We start from the raw sequence: 19943 nt of genomic DNA, 5'->3' as shown, positions 1-19943 counted from the left end.
AAGGCAAGTCAACTCAACTCAATTGCAGTCATTGAAAGTCACCTCCATGCCATACATTTAAACCACAAAACTTCCCCTGAAAGAAGATGAGGAAATGTAGTTTCTTAAGGACCCTGGGAATTGTAGCTCTATGAGGGGTAGACCTTTGAAAAACCCAGGTGCTTTAAATGGGCTTTAAATGTATGGAGTGGGTGAAAACAAAAGTCAACACAAGTGACCTTCTCATGCAAAGCAGATGCTCTCCCATGGAGCTCTAGACCTTCTCTTCCGGAAAGGCGAACAAAGGAAGCTGACCAAAGGAAGCTGGTCGGTTAAAGGGCCCCCTGACCATCAGGTCCAGTTGTGACCGACTCTGGGGTTGTGGCACTCATCTCGCTTTATTGGCCGAGGGAGCCGGCGCACAGCTTCTGGGTTATGTGGCCAGCATGACAAAGCCGCTTCTGGCGAACCAGAGCAGCGCACGGAAACGCCGTTTACCTTCCCACCGAAGCGGTACCTACCGTATTTTTTGCTCTATAAGACTCACTTTTTCCCTCCTAAAAAGTAAGGGGAAATGTGTATGCATCTTATGTAGCGAATGCAGGCTGCACAGCTATCCTAGAAGCCAGAACAGCAAGAGGGATTGCTGCTTTCACTGCGCAGCGATCCCTCTTGCTGTTCTGGCTTCTGAGATTCAGAATTTTTTCCCCCTTGTTTTCCTCCTCCAAAAACTAGGTGCGTCTTGTGGTCTGGTGCGTCTTATAGAGCGAAAAATACGGTATTTATCTACTTGCACTTTGACATGCTTTCGAACTGCTAGGTTGGCAGGAGCAGGGACCGAGCAACGGGAGCTCACCCCGTCGCGGGGATTCGAACCGCCGATCTTCTGATCGACAAGCCCTAGGCTCTGTGGTTTAACCTTCTCATGCAAAGCAGATGCTCTCCCATGGAGCTCTAGACCTTCTCTTCAGGAAAGATGAACAAAGGAAGCTGCCTTATGTTACATCAAACCATCATTCTGCCTAGCTCAGTGCTGAGGATGGCAATGGCTCACCAGGGTAGACCGGGGTCTTTTCTAGCCCCAACCCAGAGATGTCAGAGATTGAACCTGGCACCATCTGCATGCAAAGCATGTGTCCTGCTCAGTGGCACTGCAACAGGGGGTGGAGGGTGGTGCACCCCAGGTGCCATGTCTGGGGAGTGACAAGAAGGCACACTGCAGGGGCTCGCAGCAGCGCGAGCAGCAATCAGGCCACTGTGGAGGACCACTGCAGACGCGAGCAAAGGACCCCAGCACTGGCGGCAAACCGCTATGTACAGCGCATGTGTGGCATCGCACACATGCGCTGTACATAACAACGACGCACATGCGCTGTACATAGCGGTTTGCCTCCGGTGCTACTCAAGTGCCGTACGGACGGTGGTAGGACTTCTCTGTCGCCACTACAGCCACATGTAGAGGATCCTCCGTTCATGGCTGTAGCGGCGATGGAGGGATCCTGGCACTGTCCATACGGCGCCGGAGCGGTGGCAAGCCATAGCATGTGCGGCATTGCTATGTACAACACATGCGTCATACGTAGTGACACCGAACATGTGCCCTACGTAGCGACACAACACCTTCGTTCAGCCCTGGTCCTGCTACTGAGCCACAGTCCTCCATGGCATGTTATTGAAAACATGGAAACGCAGGCACATGTTGGTTTGGTGCTGTTCAATGCTATTTTTCGAGAAAAAGAGGTGCCAGAACTCACCATGAACATTTCCCTTATTCTCTTATAATGGCAATGGCACCCACCTTAGAGGTGCCAGAACTGAGTTCTGGCAAGTTGTGGCTGGGGGAAAAAGCCCTGGTGCTGGTGCAGAGTTTAGGGTTGCCCTCCTGCCAACCTAGCAGGAAGCATGCCAGTGCAAGTAGATAAATAGGTACCACTGTGGTGGGAAGGTAAACAGCATTTCCGTGCTCTCTGGCTTCCGTCACAGTGTCCCGTTGCGCCAGATGCAGTTTAGTCCTGCTGGCCACATGACCCGGAAAGGTGTCTGTGGACAAACGCCAGCTCCCTCGGCCTGAAAGCGAGATGAGCGCCGCAACCCCATAGTCGCTTTTGATTGTACTTAACCGTCCAGGGGTCCTTTAGCTTTTTACCTTTTAGGGTTGTCATACGCCCTGAATTTCTTGGATATAGACAGGATTTGGCCTCAGAAACAGTGTCCGGGTGGAAATCGCTGGAATGGCAACCCATGTCAGAAGTGTAGATTTTGGCAAATTTCCTTTTTTAAAAAAAGCTCAAAAACTTCTTTTTTCTGATTCTGAGAAGAAGAAGAAGAAGAAGAAGAAGAAGAAGAAGAAGAAGAAGGTGGCCAGCGACGTTCCTCAAAACCTCAAGAACTTCTGTGTCCGGATTTTCACTTTTTGAAATATGGCAACCCTAGCATAGTATGACACATGCATTCCTAATATCCCTGGATGTTGATAGCAAAAAATGCCTTTGAAGCTAACTCAAAGTCTGTGCCATTTCACATTATTCTCTCTGTGAAATCCCAGGCAACAGCAAAAAGGACATGCTGTCATGCATTAAGGCACTTCAGATTGATTTAATGGCCTGGGCCTTCTCCGCTTTTTCGTAGCCAGCAACGATTACCGGCGGTGATTAGGTATCAGAGCATTGATCGAGAACCAAGTTGGCCTAATTTGCCCTGCTCAACTCAAGGGATTCACAATTCTGGTAAGGACAGTTGGTATGTCAATGTCAACATAATTGAAAGAATTAACCAGCGTCGGGGGTTTTCAGATGCTTTTGAGGAGCCTTTGGGTTATGCAGCCAAAAACAAAGGCTAGAAATAGGAGCGGTGAATGCAAAAGTACAAATTGATTTGGCGGCAGCGTGGGCTGAAAGCTTCTCCTCCTGTTTTCTTTATCATAAAAGGACCAGTTTGGGAAGCAAATGATCTTAACGTGTGTCTGATGAAACAGTGGAAAGCTGGTTCCGGTGGGACATTAACTGCAGCAACTGAATAAACGGTTATTTTAAAAAAAAAATGTTTAGTATATTTATTTTGCCACTTCTTGAATTAAGAGCACAACAAACAGGGCAGAAGCTATATCAAGTTTCTAAAATGATTGAGATCACATGTGGAAAAGTAAATGGTCACTAAACCGAATCATCAACGAACGTTATTAAAAATCTTGATTTACTAAGACCATCTTCAGAGCAGCCCAGAAAATACAGAAAACCAAGCCTTCACAAACTATGGACCAGTTAAAAGAGGGACCTGCACGATCTTTTAAGGAAGAAAACAAATTGAGGTTTCCTAATGAGTTTTTGCCAAAGCTTCCACTAAAAGGCCTTTCTGAGCAGCCCACCAGTGTGAATTGTGGTGTGTTACACCTGTATTTTCCCAGTAGTGATGTATGGAAGTGAGAGCTGGACCATAAAGAAGGCTGATCGCCAAAAAATTGATGCTTTTGAATTATGGTGCTGGAGGAGACTCTTGAGAGTCCCATGGACTGCAAGAAGATCAAACCGATCCATTCTGAAGGAAATCAGCCCTGAGTGCTCACTGGAAGGACAGATCCTGAAGCTGAGGCTCCAATACTCTGGCCACCTCATGAGAAGAGAAGACTCCCTGGGAAAGACCCTGATGTTGGGAAAGATGGAGGGCACAGGGAGAAGGGGACGACAGAAGACGAGATGGCTGGACAGTGTTCTCGAAGCTACCAGCATGAGTTTGACCAAACTGCGGGAGGCAGTGCAAGACAGGAGGGCCTGGTGTGCTCTGGTCCATGGAGTCACGAAGAGTCGGACACGACTAAACGACTAAACAACAGCAACACCTGTATACTTGCATGTATACTTGATGTTTAGGTTTTGCTGGTTTTATCTCTGTTTTATTGATAATTCTCTGCTTAGAAAGGTTTTTTATTATTATTAAGAGGTCAAAAGAATTTTTCTAAATGATTAAATAGAAATTAATGCTGGCCCACCATCACCATCTTAGTGTAGGTACCAACTTTGAAACAGCTCTTGCATCTTCCACCCCCACCATCCTCCACAGTGTGAGTCTTGCCTCTGTCCATCTCTGCTTTGTTAAAGACATGTGTACTTAGCAGTTTATTATAATAGTCAGTCTTGTCCCTGTTCCTCATGCTTCATGCAGGCAACCAATCCTTCTTTAAAAAAAAGCTTTTTAAAAGCACCAAATCCACCTTTTCTCCATTCTGGCATTAAACTGGAAGCATTGTTTTAAAAAAAACCTGCTGTTGCTACTACTACAATTTTTTAAATGTTGCTAAATTGGACCTAATGGTCAGGGGTACCTTTACCTTTACCTTTAAATTGCTCCAAGGATGAGAGGGAAATGAGATTGTGACATCACAGCTGCTGGCCAATCAGTGCTATGCACAGCTAGCTTCAGCTGCAAACTTGCAGAACCAGTTTTCCCTGAGCCCAGATCCCTGGAAAAGGAATTGTTACATCTGACCAGAACATGATGAGAAAGCTTCCAGTCAACAGCTATTGAAGTTTTAATGCAGATTTGCATGCACAAAATGTAAAATGACTTAAATGTCCCAATTGTAGCTTTTGGTTTTCGTACCTATGCTGGGGGGTTACCGTGCAGTGTGGTCTAAGTCCGGTCCTTGGTCGAGGGTAAGGAGGCTGTCCGTCAAGGGCGAAGTGAGGTCCAAAGCGAGGAGTCGGGTGTCGTCAGGAACTCAGGAGAGCAGGTCAGGGTGCCGGCAGGAACAGATTACCAGCGATGTTGCTCCCGCAACCTGGGACTGGGCTGACTGGCCTTTATCTCCTCTGAGACCTAGGGCGGCCCCAATCCACAGGTGACTCACCTCTCCTGGCCTGGAGGTGAGCACTCCTCCTGCGAGAAGTTACTTCCCTCCACCTCTCTGCCCTGAGCCTCTGCAGCTCAGGAGAGGCTGGAGGGTTACTGGACCCAGAGGCAACCTCACCTTCCCCTGACAGGGCTGGGAGAGGAGGCAATGGGTCCTCAATCACCTCCAGAGTCAGAGTGGATTCATCTGGTGTCTGCACCTGAGGATCTGGCACAGGTGCGGGCCCTTCAGATTCAAGCCCCTGCCCCGGCTCAGCCGGCCCTGGAGGTGGGGAATCCTGTGCAGGCTGGGATTCCTCAGCTTTAGCCTCTGAATCAGATTCCCAGGCCATCACAGTACCATAATTTTATTTAACGCCAGTTGTCTAATTCCCTATACTGTGTTGTCTCCGCTGACACTTTTGTAAAGTGTTGTCATGTTAGCCCCTCTTTGCCTTCCCACTCCCCCCCCAAAAAAATCCAAAAATGGTCTACTCCCCTTCAGCTCAGTTTGCAACTGAAGTTCTCCGCCGCTGCAGTCATCCGGGTTGCTTTTCTTTGCACCTGTCCTCGCCTGAATGAATTCATCCGTCTTGAACATGAATGACTAGAACCAGATTACTAGAAGTGCCGCGCTTAATTCACTGGAGAATTGCATTTGACCCCTTTGCAGATGCATCACATTGTCAGCTTGGATTCATCTTGTTCGCAGAAAATATCATGATGTGTTTCTTTCCTTCCTCAGCTCCTTTCAGCTGCTGAGGGCCCAGTTGAGTTTCTTAAATAAAAATAATAATAATGTACATTTGTCATCAGAGGTGTAGTCTTAAACTGCTCGATTTCATTCCATTTCTAATTAATCCGCACCTTGAGATAATCCAATTTCCTCATCCTTTTTCAAAAATATGGCCAAGGCTTCTTATCTTGCTGGCAATTTATTTTATTTACTATTACATTTTTAGCCTGGGTTTCCTCCAAAGAATAAAAGGCGCACTAGAGTTCCTCCCCCCCAGATGCCCACCCCCATTTTATCTTGACAACAACCCTGTAAAGCAGGGATGCCAACTGGAATAAAATCTGGGGGAGGGAGTAAGCCCTGCCTACACAATCGATCACATGACGGGGGGCTTGGACCCTGTTTGTTTGTTTTTGTTTTGTTTTTTTTTTAAATGATATTTATTAAAGTTTCACAAGAAAAGAATCACATTAATAAAAAAGAAGAATTTAAGAATAAAAAGAAAAATACACAATGCAAAATACAAAAAGAAAAAAGAAAAAACAGTTAAAAACAATTCCGTCTTTTCATCACTTCTTTTACATTTACTTGTTTCCCGGACCTCCTCATACCTCCCTCTTTTGTATTCCAATTCAGTTTGTTAGTCCAGCAATTTCTTTCCCTCCTTTTTAATCCCAATCCTTAATCTTAATATATTATAACATTAAATTTTTACCTATTAAAAACCAATTTTTCCATTCTTTTAACCTTTTTAATCCTAATCCTTAATCTTGATATATTTATAACTTTAAAGCCTGTACAGCTAGAAGCCACTTAACTTCAATCCAACATCACTCTAACATTCATTAATTTGGCTTGGACCCTGTTTGAATGGCAATGCCCATCAATTTTGGGGGGCACAGCCAGTGCCGGATTTACGTATAAGCTAAACAAGCTACAGTGGTACCTCTGGTTAAGAAATTAATTCGTTCTGGAGATCCGTTCTTAACCTGAAACTGTTCGCTTTTTTAAAAAACCTTTTTTATTCAAAATTAAAACAAAACATATTACCCAGAAAGATATCATCCTTATTTCCCCCTCATTTTTCCTCCCTCCCCCCCACCCTTCCACACAAAACCCACCCACACCCACCCCCGACTTCCCTCAGTTCCAGTCTTTGATTTCTCTAAAAATGCTGTTTTCTGCATGTTACACAGCTGTATAGATCCTCAAACTATTTAGCTGATTATTATCAATAAAAAGTTTGTGAATGTTTATTCAAAACCTGCCAAGGAGCCCAGTTCGCTTTGTTGCGTCTTCAGATACTTTGCAAAGGGTTCCCATTCATCCTTAAAGTCACAGTTATCCTTGTCCCGTAGCTTGTATGTCAGTTTTGCCAGTTCTGCATAGTCCATCAATTTTTCTTGCCATTATTCTTTAGTTGGGGTTTCTTCAGTCTTCCGTCCTTGTGCTATTAAAACTTTCACGGCCATTGTCGCATACATGAAGATGTTTTTCAGCTTTTTTGGCAGATCATTCCCTACAATCCCTAATAAAAATGCTTCAGGTTTTTTTAACAAATGTTAAATGGAACATTTTCTTCAATTCGTTGTATATCATTTCCCAAATTTTTTTAATTACCTTACTATCCCACCACATGTGATAAAATGTCCCCTCCTTTTCCTTACACTTCCAACATATATTTGAACTAGTTTTGTACATTTTCCCTAACTGCACTGGTGTTGTGTACCATCTGTACATCATCTTCATGTAATTCTCCTTCAATAGGGAACAATCTGTAAATTTTAATTCAGTTTTCCATAATTTTTCCCAGTCTTCCATCATAATGTTGTGACCTACATCTTGTGCCCATTTAATCATGACTGCTTTTACCTCTTCATCTTTCGTCTCTCATTCTAATAGTATGCTGTATGCGGCCTTCAGTAATTTCACTTTCCCTTCGATCACTTCCTGAAACTGTTCTTTTTTTTTTTATAAGATATTTATTAAAATTTTCAAAGTGTTACAAAGTAAAATAAAAGCAGAAGAAAATACAAAATAAAAAAGTTAACAAAGTAGAAAAAAAAAATCCCTTCCAACCATACGAATACAAATTCAAAAATAAGAAGAGACAGGAAAAAAATACAAAAATACACCACAGACAATTAAGAACATTTAAAAACAAATTCATTATTCTCGAATCCTCCACTGTCATTACCTTCTTTCTTTGACCTCCTCCCTTTCTTTGTATCCTAGATATTAATTATCCCAGGAAATCCTTTCCATATTTCATAATATTCTGTCATTACATTACCCTAAACTGTTTTAATCTTATCTTTCTATAAGAAGATAAACCTTAAAGCTTAAAACTTAAATCTCATCCTTACCAACTTCTCATAACCATAATATTCTTTCATAGTTCTTTAAACATCTTTACTAAAGCCGAGTAATTTCATTCCAACATTTTACTAACATTCATCAATTTTATAAAACAATTCTAATGGTAAAAAAAAGAAATACAAACATATCCAATCTCCATCCAACGTCCCTTCCTCCTGGTTCCGGGTTTTGTCAGTCCTTATTATCCCATCGATCTAGCCCATTAACCTGGCAACCTTATATTCGAGGCCCTCAAGTCTCTTCCATGTCCCTTCCGCAGCTCTTCTTCATATTTGTAACTGTATTTTCCCATCACCCCTAGCTAGCAAGGCCAGAGCTCAGGGATGATGGGAGTACCACTGTTCTTAACCTGAAGCACCACTTTAGCTAATGGGGCCTCCCGCTGCCGCCGCGCTGCCGGAGCACGATTTTTGTTCTCATCTTGAAGCAAAGTTCTTAACCCGAGGTACTATTTCTGGGTTAGCAGAGTCTTTAACCTGAAGCGTATGTAACCTGAAGCATCTATAACCCAAGGTACCACTGTATAGCTTAGGGCCCCACTCTCTTGGGGGCCCCAAAAAAATTTAAAGGGGAAAAAACTGAATGTACATTTCCAAAATATAAGATAAAAAACAAATAAAATAAAACCTACATACAGCAACGGTGTTTTGTGCTGTGTAGGCTCCTATGATGTAAGTAATGGTACATTGCTAGCCTGCTCCCTAAAATATCACATATTTTGTTATGTGCAAATGGCTTTAGATACCTATTAGGTCCATAAATTACCATATAGCATACAGTGGTACCTCGGGTTACAGACACTTCGGTTACAGACGCTTCAGGTTACAGACTCCGCTAACCCAGAAATAGTACCTCGGGTTAAGAACTTTGCTTCAGGATGAGAACAGAAATTGCGTGGCAGCGGCGGGAGGCCCCATTAGCTAAAGTGGTACTCCCATCATCCCTGCGCTCTGGCCTTGCTAGCTAGGGGTGATGGGAGTTGTAGTTCAACAACATCTGGGGACCCACAGGTGGAGAAAGGGTGGTCTGGAGGGTCACTTTCACCATCCTCCCCCCAAAGATTGAGATTCTCCTCTCCTGGGGTAAGAAGGGATGACTGGTCACTACCTTCAAGGCTGCATAGGGAAATTACTGATTAAAACAGACCTCTGGAAGATGTGCCATTCAACAAAACTGGTGCATCTAAGGTCCCACCAACACCAAATATTTAAAGCACTCTTACAGAACCTCAACAGCCATGGCTTCCCACAAAGAATCATGGGAGCTGTAGTTTGTTAAAGGTACTGAGAGTTGCTAGGAGACCTTTCACAGAGCTACGATTCCCAGCACTCATAACAATTCTTTTTTGGGTTGGTGGGGAGCCATGACTGTTGAAATTGTATAAGAGTGCTTGTAGAAGTGACCTCTCTCTCTCTCTCTCTCTCTCTCTCTCTCTCTCTTGAGGCATCTAATCATAGCCTGCATTTTTATCAAGGCTTATAGTTTGATTAGGGTCTGTATTTTAAAATGAGCTTAAAGATTTTCAAATGTTTTATGCCAGGCAGAAGACCAGCTGCCTAAGTACTTTGGCAAGATGTTTATCCTCCTGGACAAGGGGCCCCCCTGATTTATAGCAGAAAACAATTCTCAAAGTCGTAAAAAGGGAATTACAGGCTGAGAGCAAGGTTACATTGACCCTACATAATTAAGAGTTGGTAAATAGTAAAATAAAACCATGTGCCTCCCATTAAATTTGAGTCATATCTTCCTAAGGTTAAAGGCCAAGAGCAAATGGAAAAGAAAGCAACTGGCTGGAGAAGGGGAGTGTAAACAGAAGAAGAGGTTTTCTTCCTATTTTATTTTGAGGCTGTAAACTATTCCTTCCTTTTACTTTAAGAAGGTTTATTCTTCTAAAAAGCTATCTATGATAATGTATGAAATATACTGGCTTAAATGTAATTATGCAAAGGATCTAGAAAGAAAGAAATGTTAAATTCTTATTTCATAGAGTCATATTGCTGTAGGAGACCAGAGGGGCAAACGAGCCCAGCCCCCTGCCAGACAGGAGACGCCATCGAGCACTCCTGACATATGGTTGTCAGGCCTTTGTTTAAAGACCTCCAAAAAAGAGATCTTTCATTGATGATGCATGAGAATGTGAACCCAAGATCTCTGACATCTGTTTAAGATAAAAATTTAAAACTATTAACCATCTGTTTTGGAGGGCAATAGGGCAAGGAGGGCAAGAGGTGAGCTGGTAATTAAGGTTCCTTGTTGAGACAAATGTAAGATATATGACTACTTATTTGTCATTTATAGATAGAAGAATATATAGCTTTTTGTATCCCATAAAAGGCAATAGGAAATGGGTGTATCTTTTAGGATTGGTTATAGCAATCAGCCAATAGGAAATTCAACCAGGCTGATTGGACAGAGGCAGCCAAAGGAGGAGCAAGGGGGCTGGGCTGAGGGAATATAAGTGCTGGCCATAATGGCAGGAGACCAGGCCAGAGCTTGGTAACCATATACCACTGTGCCTCTCATTTATTTGTCTGACAAATAAATTATTATTTTAATTTCTCTATTGCTGCGTTGAATATTTCATTCCAGCTAAGCGTTAACCACAAGCAGGGTGCTACATTTTATGGTGCCTGTGACTCGGATAAGTGGTCTGCTGGAACGCAGCCCCTTCGCCTTACTGGGCAGGGTACAAGAGAGAGGACCACTCACTGCTTACCCAGCGCGCACTGGAAAGTTTTTTTCCAGGGGAACGCAGAAGTCTCGTCTGTCTGATACCCTGCCCACCGACGGCGACGGACCGGGGGGAACCAGAGAAATAAACAGGCAACCAACTAAGGGTAAGTGCACTAAGGGGTTTTTGGCCCTCCAATTAATTGGGAGGAAGAGAAGTCTTGATCAAACTTCTGCGTCTCAGTAAAGGGGAACTGAGTACGCTAGGTGGTTGGGTACATCAGATGGTGATCTGGTGTAGGGAAAGGGAAAGGTTGGGAGGTAGAGTATGGTGAAGTATCCAGCGCATTGTATGTGTGAGAAAGTACAATTTGTAGCTGACCTGAGTGTGGAGTGGGTAGTACTTCGGTTCCCGGTAAGGCGACTTCACTGGGCAAGGAATCTCACGAAGCGTGTGTGTGAGTGACTGAGTGGATACTTCACAGGGCCATACAATGGGAGTTGGGGGTTCAAAGGGGGGAAATACACCTCTTGAATGTATGTTAAATAATTTTAAGAAAGCCTTCTCAGGGGCATATGGAGTCAAAATGACGCCAGAGCGCTTGAGAACGTTATGTGAATTAGAGTGGCCGAAACAAAATACTGAATGGCCATCTCAGGGAACCTTTGATATAAATTTAGTAAGCAAACTTTGGTCTAATATCGCCAAAGAAACTGGAGGGTGCCCAGAACAATTTTCATATATAGATTCTGGGCTGAGCACATTAAATAAAAATCCTCCATGGATAAGGGAATGCAAAGTCAAACGATGCAAATTATTGGCTGTAAAAGCCGAAGCTAGGAAAGGAATCTTGCCAAATAAACTCAAACCCATTTTTGAGGGACCAGAGGAAGAGGTGCTTCCACCTCCACCCTATGCTCCACATCGAAGGGAGCCTAATCCAAACACTCCACCAGTTGTAACCCCAAGGCAAGAAAGTGGAATGAATAATGGGGCTGGAGTCACAGAACTTGATTCCTTGATAGATTATGATAAATATCTTCAGGAGGCATTGGAGGCCTATAATAAAGCCCAAGCAGAAGTGGTTATTCCACCTGTGAGTCCCAGTAGAACTCCATCTACAGTCTCTTTTAGTGGAACAACTGATTGCCTACCCCAAACCCCTGTACATCCAAGTCCTAGAGAATTATTACAGAAGTTACAGGGAGACCTTAATCGGTCAGCAAGCAATACAGCCAGGCGTATAAGGCTGCTAAAAGAACGCCTTGGGACAAATACCATCCCCTATGATTTGAGGCCCCTAGAGCAAAGCGAAGAGAAAGATCACGTAGTAGCCCCTCTCAGAAGAGTATTTGATGCACTTGAGGAGCCTGTGCTGGTTAACGGGCAACTCGGACCACGGCCACCTCGAACTTCGACCCTCCAGTACATTCCATTCACAACTACGGATCTGATGAATTGGAAAACACACACCCCATCTTTTGCAGAAAAACCTCAGGCTATGATGGACTTGGTGACTTCAATAATAAATACTCATAGTCCTACTTGGACAGATTGCCGCCAGCTCCTGAATACTCTGTTCACCACTGAGGAAAGGAGAGACATAATTGAAAAGGCACAGATATATTTGCGTGAGCAGGCCAGAGTGGGAAATATTTTAAATGTTGACCGTCATCTCCGGGACAACTTTCCCTTGGAAGATCCTAATTGGGATCCAAACAATGTAATTCACCTGGCCAGGCTTACCACCTACCGCCAAACGCTTGTGCAAGGTATCCGCAGGGCATGCCAGAAGCCCACTAATATGTCTAAAGTCTCAGAAGTAGAACAGAAACCAAATGAGAGTCCAGGAGACTTTTTAGAGAGGCTGCAGGAAGCCTATCGTATATGGACTCCTTTTGACCCTGAAGCCCCTGAAAACAGCAGAATGATTACTGCTACATTTGTGGCCCAGTGCGCTTCTGACATTCGTAAGAAAATTCAGAAATCAGAAGGATGGGAAGGGATGCTGATGAGCCAAATTATGGCCATTGCACGCCGAGTTTATCGGAATAGGGATGAGGCTGAGAAGCAAGAGAAGAAGAAGTGGCAGAAGGAAAAGATGGTGATGTTAGCCACAGCAGTGAAGCAAGACTACCGCCCCTTAAATGGAGGGAGAGGGCGGGGAAGGAATCCACCACTGGGAAGGAATCAATGTGCGAATTGCAAGAAGGAGGGTCATTGGAAGCGGGAGTGTCCTGAACCCCTGAGGTTGGAAGAAGTACGCCCAGGCCCAGGCCCAGGCCCAGGCCCAGGCCCAGGCCCAGGCCCAGGCTCCGGCCCAAGAAACCAGGGACGGGGACGGGGAATGATCCGAGATGGAAGATATCAGAGACCTGGACAAGGACGGAGTAGGGACAATTTCATTGGACTGGCAGAGGAGGATTTTACCCAAGACTAGGAACGACCGGACTCCATAAAGTTAGGCTTCCAGGAGCCCACGGTCACGATTCAATTAGGGAGCCATTTAATAGACTTTATGATTGATACTGGGGCTGAATACTCAGTACTCCCAGAACTATTGCAGAAAAAGGCATCCAAAAGTGTAGTCATTAAAAGTGCCACTGGTCAGTCAGCTAAGAGGTCTTTCCTCCAACCTTTGGAATGCCAGATTGGGGGACATCGTTTAACCCATCAGTTTTTGTATATACCTGAGTGTCCAATACCTCTCTTGGGTAGAGATATGCTGTCCAAATTGCAGGCCCAAATCACCTTCACTCCTCGAGGTCCAGAAATGAAACTGCCATCAAATGCAGCAGGAATAATTTCCCTCTCAGTACCTAAGGAACAATCATGGCGCCTAATGTCAGCCCTGCAAGTCCAACCCACATTGGATACAGAGTTAAACAAGCTCCTCCGAACCCTACAGGTGCCACCAGGAGTATGGGCCGAAAATAGCCCACCAGGAATGGCTAAGAATATAGCTCCAATTGTAGTAACCTTAAAACCTATGGCTACCCCTGTATCTGTAAAGCAATATCCTTTACCCCGGCGAGCAGCAGAGGGCATCCAGAAACATTTGGACCGCCTATTAAAATATGGTCTGCTTAAGCCCTGCCAATCAGAATGGAACACACCTCTATTGCCTGTTCGGAAACCTGGGACAGATGAATACAGGCCAGTACAGGACTTGAGGCTCGTAAACCAGGCTATCGAGACCTTGCACCCAAATGTACCAAACCCATATACCCTGCTGAGTTTGATCCCACCAGAAGCAACATTTTTTACTGTATTGGACTTGAAAGATGCATTCTTCTGTTGCCGGCTGGCACCACAGAGCCAACCTATATTTGCCTTCCAGTGGGAAGACCCTTTAACAGGAACAAAAGGCCAGCTAACCTGGACGAGATTGCCCCAGGGATTCAAAAATTCCCCAACTTTATTTGGCACTGCCTTGGCGAAGGATCTAACAAGTTACCCCTCAATACCTGGAGAAAAGGTGGTTCTGCAATATGTAGATGACCTTATATTAGCAGCAAAGGATTTTGATACCTGTAAAGAAGGGACAGAGGAACTGCTCCACTTGCTCTGGGAAGCTGGCTACCGAGTTTCCCAGAAAAAGGCACAGTTATGTTTAGAAAAGGTCAAATATTTGGGCTTTGACATCTCACACCAACAACGAGCATTGAGGCCAGAGAGGAAAGAAGCTATTTGCCTTATCAAGGAACCTACCACAAGGAAACAACTCAGAGGATTCCTGGGAACAGCAGGGTTTTGTAGACTATGGATACCTGATTTCAGCAGTCTGGCCAAGCCCTTACATGAAAGCACTCGAGGTGCAGAAAAGGACCCATTCGTATGGGGACCTGAGCAGCAACAAGCCTTTTTAGTTATCAAACAACGACTTATGGAGGCCCCAGCCCTTGGACTGCCTAATTCGGAAAAACCCTTTCAGCTGTATGTACATGAACAGAATGGGATTGCAGCGGCAGTCCTGACCCAGAGATTAGGAAGTTGGAATCGTCCAGTAGCTTATTTGTCAAAACAATTGGACTCAGTAGCAAAAGGATGGCCTCCATGCCTAAGGGCAGTAGCGGCCACTGCAAGCCTTGTCAAAGAAGCTGATAAATTTACCTTCGGCCAGACGATGTATGTGAATGTACCTCATGCTGTTCTGACACTCATGGAATATAAGGGTAGTTATTGGCTAACGAACCCAAGGATGGCTAGATACCAAGGCCTATTGTGTGAAAATCCCAGGATTCATCTACGAGTAGTGAATATGCTCAATCCAGCAACTTTGCTGCCCCTACCAGAGGTAGATGATGAAGAATCACATGATTCTTTGTGCACCCACAAAAAGACTTAAGTGATTGTCTCCAAATAATTGTCTCCAAATAATGGATGAAGTTTATTCCAGTAGACCCGATCTGAAAGATGAACCATTGAAAAATCCAGATGTTGTATATTATACTGATGGTAGCAGTTACCTGCATGAAGGTGCCAGACGAGCAGGATATGCTGTGGTCACCAATGAGGAAGTTGTGGAAGCTGAAGCTTTGCCTGCTGGCACCTCAGCACAAAAAGCTGAACTTATAGGTTTAACTAGAGCTCTGCAATTGGCAGCCGGATGTAAGGCAAACATCTATACTGATTCTAAATATGCCTTCTTAACCCTGCATGCACATGGTGCTCTATGGAAAGAAAGAGGTCTAATCGGAGCCCACGGGAAGGCCTTGAAATATGGACCTGAAGTAGAAATCCTGTTGGAAGCAGTATGGGCTCCAGAACAGATTGCTGTAATGCACTGCAAAGGTCATGGACGAGGAAGGGATCCAATAACCAGAGGAAATCATGCTGCTGATAAAGCAGCCCGAGAGGCAGCCCAAAAGCCTGTGGGAGGATTTATAGCAGCCCTCATACCAGAGGTAGTTCCAGAAGAAGTTAAACCTCACTATACCCCAGAAGAGAGGAAGTGGGCTGAACAGGAAGGAGCGGTTGTGAAGGACGGTTGGATGATCCTGCCGGACAATAGGATTTATGTACCTCATCACCTAGCAGGCACAATTGTAAGAAATTATCATGAATCTACTCACCTTGGCGGTACTGCAACCAGAGAGAGTCTCAGTCGGAAGTTGTATATTATTAACCTATCACAATTAGCAACTTGCATTTCACAGAAATGTGTTCTTTGTGCTAAAAACAATCCCAGGCAGGGACCGGTACAACCTCCTGGAATCCAACATGTGGGATATGTCCCCATGGAAAGCCTAATTGTGGACTTCACAGAGCTGGTCCCTTCTAAGGGATTCAAGTATCTCCTTGTGTTTGTAGATACTCTTACCGGATGGGTTGAAGCTTTTCCCACCCGAACTGAAAAGGCACGAGAGGTAACTAAGAGACTCCTCACTGAATTGATCCCGAGGTTTGGGTTACCTAGATGCACTGGAAGTGATAATGGGCCAGCGTTCATTGATCAAGTAGTACAAGAAGTATGTTGAGTCCTACAAGTGAAATGGAGACTGCATGCAGCATATAGGCCTCAAAGTTCAGGGAAAACTGAAAGAATGAATCGGACTCTGAAAACCCAATTGGCAAAATTAACCCAGGAAACGGGATTGGGATGGGTAGATGTGTTACCCATAACACTGTTTCGTGTTCGGTGTGCACCCACAAAAAGACTTAAGTTGTCACCTTTTGAGCTCCTGTATGGGAGGCCGCCCTCCTTTGTTCAGGATATTCCAGCTGACCTCAAACAAATAGGAGACCATGTGACACAGGAACAAGTGCAATCTCTCTCCCGTGTTTTTGTTTCTCTTAACAGGTGGGCCCTCGAGCGCACGCCGTGCAGCATTGCCGAGCCGATTCATCAGTTCCAGGCTGGCGATAGCGTATGGGTGAAAGAGTGGAAACGAGATCCACTTGCACCTAAGTGGCGTGGACCTTACACCGTCTTGCTCTCTACTCCAACAGCGGTGAAGGTAGCTGAGGTGACCCCCTGGATTCATCACTCCCGTTTGAAGAAGTCCGAAGGCAGTTGGACGTGCAAAGGTGACCCCTCTAATCCTTTAAAACTGACTCTCTCCAAAAAACCCTGTATCTAGCCCTACGGGGAACGGGCTAGGTCACGGGCAACATTAGACGACCGGCCTGCTGCAGCCACAACCTGGAAGCTGGCTGACCTGCGCACGCCTGAAGCTTGAGGAGCGTCTAAACCAGCGATTGTGAACGGGAAGATTCTCTAATACAATTAATTGACTGCCCCCCCCCCTTGTGGAACAATTATCAGAGATATTACTCATTGGGGATCCTTGGAATATATGTTTTGGTCTTGGTGGTTCCCCATTTCTGTCACTGGGGGAATTATATTGGGGCTAATATTTTTATGCTATCACAATAAGGTAATCTTTTGTGGAAGGAATGCATATACTACACATCAACATGATTTTATTATTAATCCTGATCCCTTGGGAAGGGGAAGGGTCCTTGAATCTGACCAAATTTACTAAATATGGATTCCGCCATGACCACAATATGTGGGTAGGCTTAGCTGAGATGGTAGCCAATGTTGCAAATAGGACCAATTGCCTTGTTTGCTCTCTTGGGCCAGATGATTCAGAGGGAGGTATGCCTTTATTACCGATACCATTAAATGCCATTGGTATGGTAAGCAAAATGCCACACCAAACAGAAGTACAGAATTTCCCCGGATGGAACTCAACTAAACCAATACGAGTTATACCTGTGCAAGGGGAATTCTGTGTACATAAATCATCAGAGGCAGCTGATCCTACCATGGTAGGCTCTTCTCATTGTCACTATACTTGGGATTATATTAAGAATAGTCAAACCTGGGTAAACGGTACTACCTATCGAACTCGGAATACCTTGCCCTGTGCACCTCCTTTTATTGATGCATGGAAAGTGGTATGGAACATAACTGTGACAGAAAAAGGCAATCTAACATACTGCACTGTGAACTCTGTACCCCTTTTGATATTTCGCCTTCTGCACTCCACGTACCAAAAACCTCAGACCCGATGGTTGTGGTGGATATGTGGAGAATGGGCATACAAGCAACTCCCTTCCAAATGGAGTGGGACTTGTTTCCTGGGATGGGTATTACCACCAATGTGGATTATGCCCACTAATTTGGCCGAGCGTACACGAAGAAACGCTGATATTTCTCATATAGCAGGAGGAAGTACCCAAAGTTGGAGCGATACTGATGATTGGCCACCAGAGCGCATTATAGCCTATTATGATCCTGCCTCCTGGAATCCTGGTGAGCTCATACAAGGGGCACGGGATCCTATTTATAATCTAAACAGAATAATTCGATTGCAAGCAGTAGTGGAACTTGTAACCAATGCAACGGCCCAGAGTTTGAGACTTATTGCACAACAGCTGGATGAAAGTAGAGCCGCCATTTTGCAGCTGAAAATGGGAATGGATTATGTACTTGCCAGGCGGGGAGGCCTATGTGGAGTCTTGAACTTGACAGGGAATGCCTGTTGCTTTAACATTTCTGATAATGGTGAGGCAATCCGTGTGTTGGCCACAAAGATGGAGAGTATAGCACATGTCCCAGTACAAACATGGGAAGGATGGGATATGGGATGGCTCACCAACTGGTTACCTAATGTTGCGGGACTCAAAGGGATACTATTGTCTTGCTTGTTTTTCTTGACGGTAGTAATAATGGTTTTATGTATGGTGCCATGTATCATTTCATGTTTTAGAAGTACAATTAGCAAGATGATTTCGAATGAAACTCTACCTCATATCATGGCCCTATATAGAGCTTTACCTCAGGAATATGATGAAGGTCAAGCTATCAAGGACACTTGGGATGAAGGTCCTTGAGCTTGAAAGGGGGGAATGAGGCATCTAATCATAGCCTGCATTTTTATCAAGGCTTATAGTTTGATTAGGGTCTGTATTTTAAAATGAGCTTAAAGATTTTCAAATGTTTTATGCCAGGCAGAAGACCAGCTGCCTAAGTACTTTGGCAAGATGTTTATCCTCCTGGACAAGGGGCCCCCTGATTTATAGCAGAAAACAATTCTCAAAGTCGTAAAAAGGGAATTACAGGCTGAGAGCAAGGTTACATTGACCCTACATAATTAAGAGTTGGTAAATAGTAAAATAAAACCATGTGCCTCCCATTAAATTTGAGTCATATCTTCCTAAGGTTAAAGGCCAAGAGCAAATGGAAAAGAAAGCAACTGGCTGGAGAAGGGGAGTGTAAACAGAAGAAGAGGTTTTCTTCCTATTTTATTTTGAGGCTGTAAACTATTCCTTCCTTTTACTTTAAGAAGGTTTATTCTTCTAAAAAGCTATCTATGATAATGTATGAAATATACTGGCTTAAATGTAATTATGCAAAGGATCTAGAAAGAAAGAAATGTTAAATTCTTATTTCATAGAGTCATATTGCTGTAGGAGACCAGAGGGGCAAACGAGCCCAGCCCCCTGCCAGACAGGAGACGCCATCGAGCACTCCTGACATATGGTTGTCAGGCCTTTGTTTAAAGACCTCCAAAAAAGAGATCTTTCATTGATGATGCATGAGAATGTGAACCCAAGATCTCTGACATCTGTTTAAGATAAAAATTTAAAACTATTAACCATCTGTTTTGGAGGGCAATAGGGCAAGGAGGGCAAGAGGTGAGCTGGTAATTAAGGTTCCTTGTTGAGACAAATGTAAGATATATGACTACTTATTTGTCATTTATCGATAGAAGAATATATAGCTTTTTGTATCCCATAAAAGGCAATAGGAAATGGGTGTATCTTTTAGGATTGGTTATAGCAATCAGCCAATAGGAAATTCAACCAGGCTGATTGGACAGAGGCAGCCAAAGGAGGAGCAAGGGGGCTGGGCTGAGGGAATATAAGTGCTGGCCATAATGGCAGGAGACCAGGCCAGAGCTTGGTAACCATATACCACTGTGCCTCTCATTTATTTGTCTGACAAATAAATTATTATTTTAATTTCTCTATTGCTGAGTTGAATATTTCATTCCAGCTAAGCGTTAACCACAAGCAGGGTGCTACACTCTCTCTCTCCCTCCCCCTCTCTCTCTCTCTCACACACACACAACACACACCTTATGATAAATAGGTTTGTGTCTGTCTCTTCCAGTCTGAACAAAGCCTCTTTGAATATCCAGTGCTTTCCTACTTGAAAGGGATGTCGTGAAAACAAAACATGAAATATCTGAATCCCATTCTGTTTTGTTTTGGCTTTTTATTTTTATTTAAAAAAAAAAAATGAGGGCAAGTACGGAGCTTTGTGTGAGTTCCAAAGTCAAGAGCATTCAGGGTGGGAGGAATCATCTGAATGTAATCCTAAATGATGTGTGACTGACA

At 44.2% G+C, this 19943-nt stretch overlaps 1 long non-coding RNA gene across 1 annotated transcript in view; it reads right to left on the bottom strand.

Moving 5' to 3' along the window:
* Positions 1-690: 690 nt before the first annotated feature.
* The window catches only part of LOC308473794, a 150713-nt gene continuing 131460 nt past the window's right edge, over positions 691-19943 (bottom strand). The window contains exon 2 of the long non-coding RNA XR_013984328.1: positions 691-862. This is a non-coding gene — a long non-coding RNA (uncharacterized lncRNA). The remainder of the gene's footprint in view (positions 863-19943) is intronic.

This window comes from Podarcis pityusensis (assembly GCF_964106645.2).
Source record: "Podarcis pityusensis genome assembly, chromosome: 3".
NCBI classification, from domain to species: Eukaryota; Metazoa; Chordata; class Lepidosauria; order Squamata; family Lacertidae; genus Podarcis; species Podarcis pityusensis.
The sequence above is the reverse complement of the archived record's forward strand: the minus strand, read 5'-3'. Positions and strand labels throughout refer to the sequence as shown.